This window comes from Cynocephalus volans, chromosome 5, assembly GCF_027409185.1.
Source record: "Cynocephalus volans isolate mCynVol1 chromosome 5, mCynVol1.pri, whole genome shotgun sequence".
NCBI classification, from domain to species: Eukaryota; Metazoa; Chordata; class Mammalia; order Dermoptera; family Cynocephalidae; genus Cynocephalus; species Cynocephalus volans.
This window is the reverse complement of record NC_084464.1, coordinates 103,910,247-103,916,246: the sequence shown is the minus strand read 5'-3', so window position 1 is coordinate 103,916,246 and position 6,000 is coordinate 103,910,247. Positions and strand designations below refer to the sequence as shown.

General features: G+C 41.3%; 1 protein-coding gene and 1 long non-coding RNA gene across 4 annotated transcripts in view; one reads left to right on the top strand and one right to left on the bottom strand.

Annotated features, from left to right (window-relative positions):
• Positions 1–509: 509 nt before the first annotated feature.
• Positions 510–3,557, bottom strand: LOC134378603 (uncharacterized). Its single transcript, XR_010023659.1, has 3 exons — positions 3,140–3,557; positions 2,611–3,000; positions 510–1,916 (listed from the first exon to the last, which is right to left on the bottom strand). It is a non-coding gene; the product is annotated as an uncharacterized LOC134378603 (long non-coding RNA).
• A 170-nt stretch (positions 3,558–3,727) lies between these two features.
• The window catches only part of ASCC3 (activating signal cointegrator 1 complex subunit 3), a 393,541-nt gene continuing 391,268 nt past the window's right edge, over positions 3,728–6,000 (top strand). For all 3 annotated transcript variants that reach the window (XM_063096828.1, XM_063096829.1, XM_063096826.1), the window contains exon 1: positions 3,728–3,959. The gene's annotated coding sequence lies outside the window, so the exon portion shown is untranslated. The remainder of the gene's footprint in view (positions 3,960–6,000) is intronic.

The window sequence follows — 6,000 nt, the reverse complement described above, 5'->3', positions numbered from 1 at the left end:
TGGCCCTGAATGTCAGAAGGAGAATGGTTTTGCTCTGTATTGTCAACATAAAAGATTTCACTTTCTCTGTCCTATTTATTCAATTAATTTAGGGAAGATTTTCGGGTCTTTTTTGGTTTCTGTTTTTGTCTGGAGGCAGATGACTTTGCTTTCATTGTGTATGGACAAGGAAAGAAGATGTGTGTGGTGATTGATTCAATCGCACCATCTTTAGAATGTTAGCCCCATTTTCTGGCCTTATTCTCACTTCTGCCCTCTGCCGCACCTCCAACCAAGGCTTTTGTAGCTTCTTCATTATATTTCTTTAGGCTGTGGTTTTGGTGTTATCACATCAAACCACTACTATTGGCTTTGTTTCTCAAGAAACTGTTGAAATTTCATTTGCTGTTCCTCTCCTTCACCTACCCTCATCCCCTCACATAAGTGCATGCACACAAACACATATATCCTTGCTCTTTTATTTATTCCTCGTTTTTTCTACTTCTACATTTTTATTTCTGTGGTATCTAGAAAAGATTATTAAGCAAATTATATGCCAAATCCACCATCTTGAACAGTAACCCAAGAAAAACTCTCTATATATGATAGGTGAAAATTCTGCTATCTGGGTAAAACATATTGTAGCATCTTCCCTAGCTGATTGTCTATTGGTCACATGACCACCTCTACAATATTGTTATTCAAAGGAAAATGGAATTACTTCCAGGGTAAAGGGAAGAGTTCACATTTCTTGAGTTCTTTGGGATGCTAACAAAATCATTTTATTAATTAAGGAAGAAGACAGAAATGGTGTTTGGGTAGGCAAACAATAATGTCTGCCGTAAGAGTGATCCAACTTTTTTCCTTCCCAATATCATTCATTTATTTTAGAATTAAGTCTTTTTATTAATCAGCATCAACTCCTGATAAGGAACTATACTGGGGTCTAGCAAAGATAGAATTTTAAGGCCCAGTGTTGCAGGATGAGGCAGGGTTCAAGAAGGGCAGGGGGAAGAATTGACTGAGCATAGGTAAAACAAGAAAGGCTTAGAAGCTGAGGCTGTTGGACACTGGTGAGCTGAATAGATCCAGTGGACATACATACTGAAGGAGATACCAAGGGAGTGATGGACTGGAAATAGGTCTGCAGGTTGGCAGCCCATCCTGACAACCTATGAAGCGACAAGCCCGAAAATGAAAGGCTAACGCATTAAGGAAAATGGAACAGAGATGAAAAGAGCCAAAAGCATGGATGACTTTGTCGAGCCACTGAAAATAGGTTGGAAACACTTGTACCTTGAGATTTTCTGTTTTTGAGACAATTTTGAGATAATTAAGGCACTCTTAGCAAAATGACCCTGTTACACAGACATACAAAAATACACAATTTTATATAAACAGATTCATATTATGTATATATTGTTTTGCAAGCTATTTTTCAACTGTACATCTTGGATACACTCTCATATCAAGCAATACAGTCATGTCATGCTTTTTTAATATCTATAAAGTGTTCTACTTTAGAGATACGCTATAATTTAAATTAATCTACTAAATATTTTTTTGGTATGATACATTTTTAAGTGTAATGAGTATTAATTAGTTTCTCAGCCATCCATTAACATCAACCCACCTACCCAACATTGCCAAGATAATCTTATAATCACATTTTGTAACTGCCAAATACTGACTGCCTACAGTATCAAGTTCCTTAAATTCAAAATTGAGTCTCCTTACAGACTAGTTTCTATACATTTTAACTTTATCATTACTTTCTATTAAGAAACTTCCATAACAGACAAAACAGAGTACTCATTATCATAGAATGCATCTACAGTCTAGTTTCTTGGCTTTGTTCATGGCATACTTTCCACAGTCTTCTTCCTCTTCATTTGGAGCCATCTTCATTAAACAATCTTTCCATTACCATTTGGGTGCTACAAAGAGGACAGAGACAGTTCTTAGAATTCCATAAAGTGTACTTCCTTCCAGACCAGAACCATCTAACAGAAATATGATGCAAGCAACCTATGTAACTTTAAATTATCTAGAATTTGCATTAAAAAGTAAAAATAAATAGGTAAAGTCAATTTTAATGTATTTTATTTGACCCACTAGACACCAAATATGAACTCGATGTGTACCCAATATAATAATTATGATATTTTACATTTGTTTTCCTAAGTCTTTGAAATCTGGTATGAATTTTGCACTTACTGCATGTCTTAATTTGGACAAGCCACATTTCAAGTGTCAATAGCCACATTTGGCTAGTGGCTACCCTCTGGATAGGGCAGTTCTAGGCATTATATTTTCAATTTCCTTCTTCTCTCTTAAGCTTCTAGAACTGTGATGGGAACAATCTGTCATGTGAATTCCTAGCACTGACTGTCTCCACTTCTCATTGTCATGTAGCCTCCTTGCATTATCTATTTTTTGATGCATTTGTCTAAGTCGCACACTCCTTGAAGGCCAGGTCCATAGATACATTGAATTTCAAGGTTTGAAAATAACTTTAACGAAACTGTCAACCAATTCTTCTCTTGATGTGTGGCTCCCCTGCATCAAGTCCCTACTGAGTGAGCACTCAGGATCTATTTGAAGTCACAGTCACTGGTCAGATATACTCACATGTTAAGACAGACAACTTCCTTGGCTAGAAGGAGATCTTCTAAGAATCTGAAATCTGTTTCCCTGAAGTTTGCATCACATGAAACAAATCTACTTCACTTGATGGGTTTTTGTTTGTTTGTTTTCACATTTGGAGACGGCTCAGCCGCTTTCTCTCTTCTACGTGAATCCTTGCAAGTTTGATACTTCTCCACCTCTCATGCTTTTGAGTTCTCTTCACCACGCTACTCTTCTCTGAAGTAATCTCAACCTGACTGAAGCCTTAAAGTGCTCAGTCTAGAACTGAACACAACGCTTCCTATGTGGTCTGGCCAGTGAAGAGTATAACTGGGTCACGACTAGCTGCCTCTCTATAAATAAACACAGTTCTAGGCGTCCGGACACATCACCCTATGGGGAAAGGGGAGAGGAGGAGAAAGGGCCACAACACATTACTAACTCATAGCAACTTTGCCTCCTCGGCTTCTAGCCCAGAACTCTACATACATACACCACACAGTTTTTCGGGTTAGTTAGTTTTTCTTAATACCTTTCTGTGTTTTCAACTGAGCTAGGGAATCTTCAGTCTTCTTATTGCTGGCTGGGGTCCTCTGATCAAAGGACCAACTGGCAGAGACAACTTTAGAACTAAGCTGAGAATCTACAAAGCTTACGGAAAGCGTAACTTGAGACAAGAGAACCGTGTATAAAGTGTTCATCAGCCACAGGGCTCTGGCTGATGATGACGATGGCAATTACCCGGTTCTTGTTCATTCATCACCTTACGGAGAATGGCAGGGAGAAGACGCGGCAGCCTGAAGTCACTGCAGGGAAAGCCTCACAGGCAGTGAGGTGGAGAAGGCAGGCCTGGCCGGGGGCGGGCTCCCGTCACACCACGGAGTCCGCGGGACAAGCGCCTTCGCCCGCACCCGCCAGCGGTCGCATCCTCCCCGCCGGCCTGGACCTTCCGCCTCTCGGCCCCGAGCCCTGCGGGCGGGAGGCGGGGCAGCGGCGGCGCGCGCACGCGGGCGGGGGCGGCGGGCAGCCCGGAGCCGACGTGCCGACGCTGGCGCCGCTGCGGACGGGTGACGTGTAGGCCGGCGCCCGCTCCACCCTCCCTCGTAGCTGGGTCTGTGGGTCTGTCCCGACACCGGGCGGCCCACGCGCGCGGTACTCTGTGACTGGGAGAGGCCCGGCAAGCCCGGCGTGGGGTGCGACGAGGGCGCGGCGGCCCAGCGATCTACTGGCATCCTCGGCCCTACCTTCTGCTCCCCACCCGACGTCGGAAGTAAAAATAAAACCGAAAGGGAGGGACGCGCGGTGCCAGGAGCGGACGGAGGGATGGGAAGCGCGTGAGCCCCGGCCGAGAGGTGAGGAGGTGGAGGTGGCACGAGGAGTAGGGCACCACGGCCGGGGGAAGCGGGCAGGAGGCGGGACTGCGGGCGGGGCGACGAGACCCGGGGACCCCACCCTAGGGCGATTTTTATTTTGTCCCAGAGGCAAGCCTCCAGCTGTCATCCTACTCGGGGGCTAAGGACGCGTCCAGGGCCTCGGGCCAACGCTGCCTCACTCCTGGGGTTTGTAGATGGGGATGCGGATAAAAGAAAAATGAACCCAAGCCACAGATTGCCCAGGTGTTAGGCCACAATGTGGCCAGGAGGGATGATGTTTCTTTCCTGTGCCTGAATAATTTGTTTTCATTAATTTTTTCCGTTTCAAAGCCTTGGCAATCTTGTTTTCTTCACGTAGATTTTGGGAGAGAAATCTTCCTCCTATTTTTATCCCCGACGCTGAAAAGTAAATAGACTGTGTATGGAGTTGGTCATGATAGATTGTGGGTTAATTTAGCAATCGTGAAGCCTAAAATGTCATTTTGAAATAAGTAAATGTGTATGTATATGCTACGGAGGTGTTGTGGGTACGTGAGCAGTTGTTTTTACATTGGTTTCTTATAAATTAATTTATTAATACAATGCAGCGTGTTCGCGTATTTGCTGTTCTTTGGTTTAAAAGAAACATAATTCTAGGGACAGCTAAAAGTTTGGTATAAGTGGTATCATATGTGCACTTTACACTAATAATCATATTTTCTTTCTTTCTCCAAAGTAAGGATACATCAAATGACTGATATATCCATCACCAGATTTCATATTTTATAGATCGAAATCATTTTCTTATTTTGAAAGTGTTCTAAAAAGTTCAGAATTCAGCTTTTGAGTCTGCTCTGGATTGAGCTCCAGTTCATGTTGTGTCTTTTTAAAAAATGATAGTTATAATACTAGTCTTGCATGATAAAAATTAGAGATGCCAGTTAAGTTTAGGCTAAATCTCATTTATCTGAGTGAAATAATTTTTCGTGGCTTAGATTCATTGATCCCTGACGAACAGTTTTCTTTTGTCGTTCATTCTTTCATTTATTCACATCTTTGTATGTACCAGGCACTGTGCTACACCTAGGGCATCAAGAGAGATACTGTCTCTGTGCTCATGGAACTTCCTGTAGTCCAGCAGCACCCTTTTAAGAGAGAATCTTGACTAGGGTTTCTTTTCATGCTTCTGGATAGCTCATTGACCAGAGCAAGGATTTTTACAAGAGTAAGTTATTGTCAATGTTTATGAGTAACTGGCATTGAAAGTGGAGCAGTTGATCTTACTTTAACAGCATGAATTGCTATATTGCCTTTTACACATGCCAGAGGTTTGCCAGATAAGAAGAGTAATTATTTCTTTTTTTTGCAAAGTTGGTTTAAATATAAACTTAACAATTGGAAATCAGTTTCTACCTGGAAAAATACTTTATTTTTCCAATCTTTATATTGATCTGATTGATCTCCTATGTATTAATGACTTGTAATTCATAAGAGTTCTATGCACAAAGTATATTCATCAGGAACATGTATGGTACTTGTTGGCCCATTAACACCTTCCTGGGAGGTAGTCAGCATAAGCCCTTTCAGTATAAAATAAGTCTTGATATAATGTGGGATAGTTTTCAACTTTGAGAGAATGTCTACCTGAAATTAAAATTTTAGCAAAGACAAATATTTATGGAAAGAGAAAGTGCATAATTACCGAGGAGGAGAGTAAAGTATTTAATATATATTTGGCAATTATCATAAGGCAAGCATTATTTATCTGTCACCTACATTATACTGTAAAATTAGTCAATTGGAATAATTGAATAATTATTGGGGTTGGATCTCATTTCTTATATCTTTTATGTAGCAGAATAACTAGCATATATTAGACAGGCCCTATACAAGTATTCATTCATCCTGTAGCATGTCATTTAAGTCCTCCCTTCTGCATGTAGATAAGCAAGTGAGTATGAGAAATTTACTGTTTGTTCGGTTTCATTTTTTTGCTCTCTGTTTGCTATGATGTCTTACAAGTTTTATTTCTGATATTGTC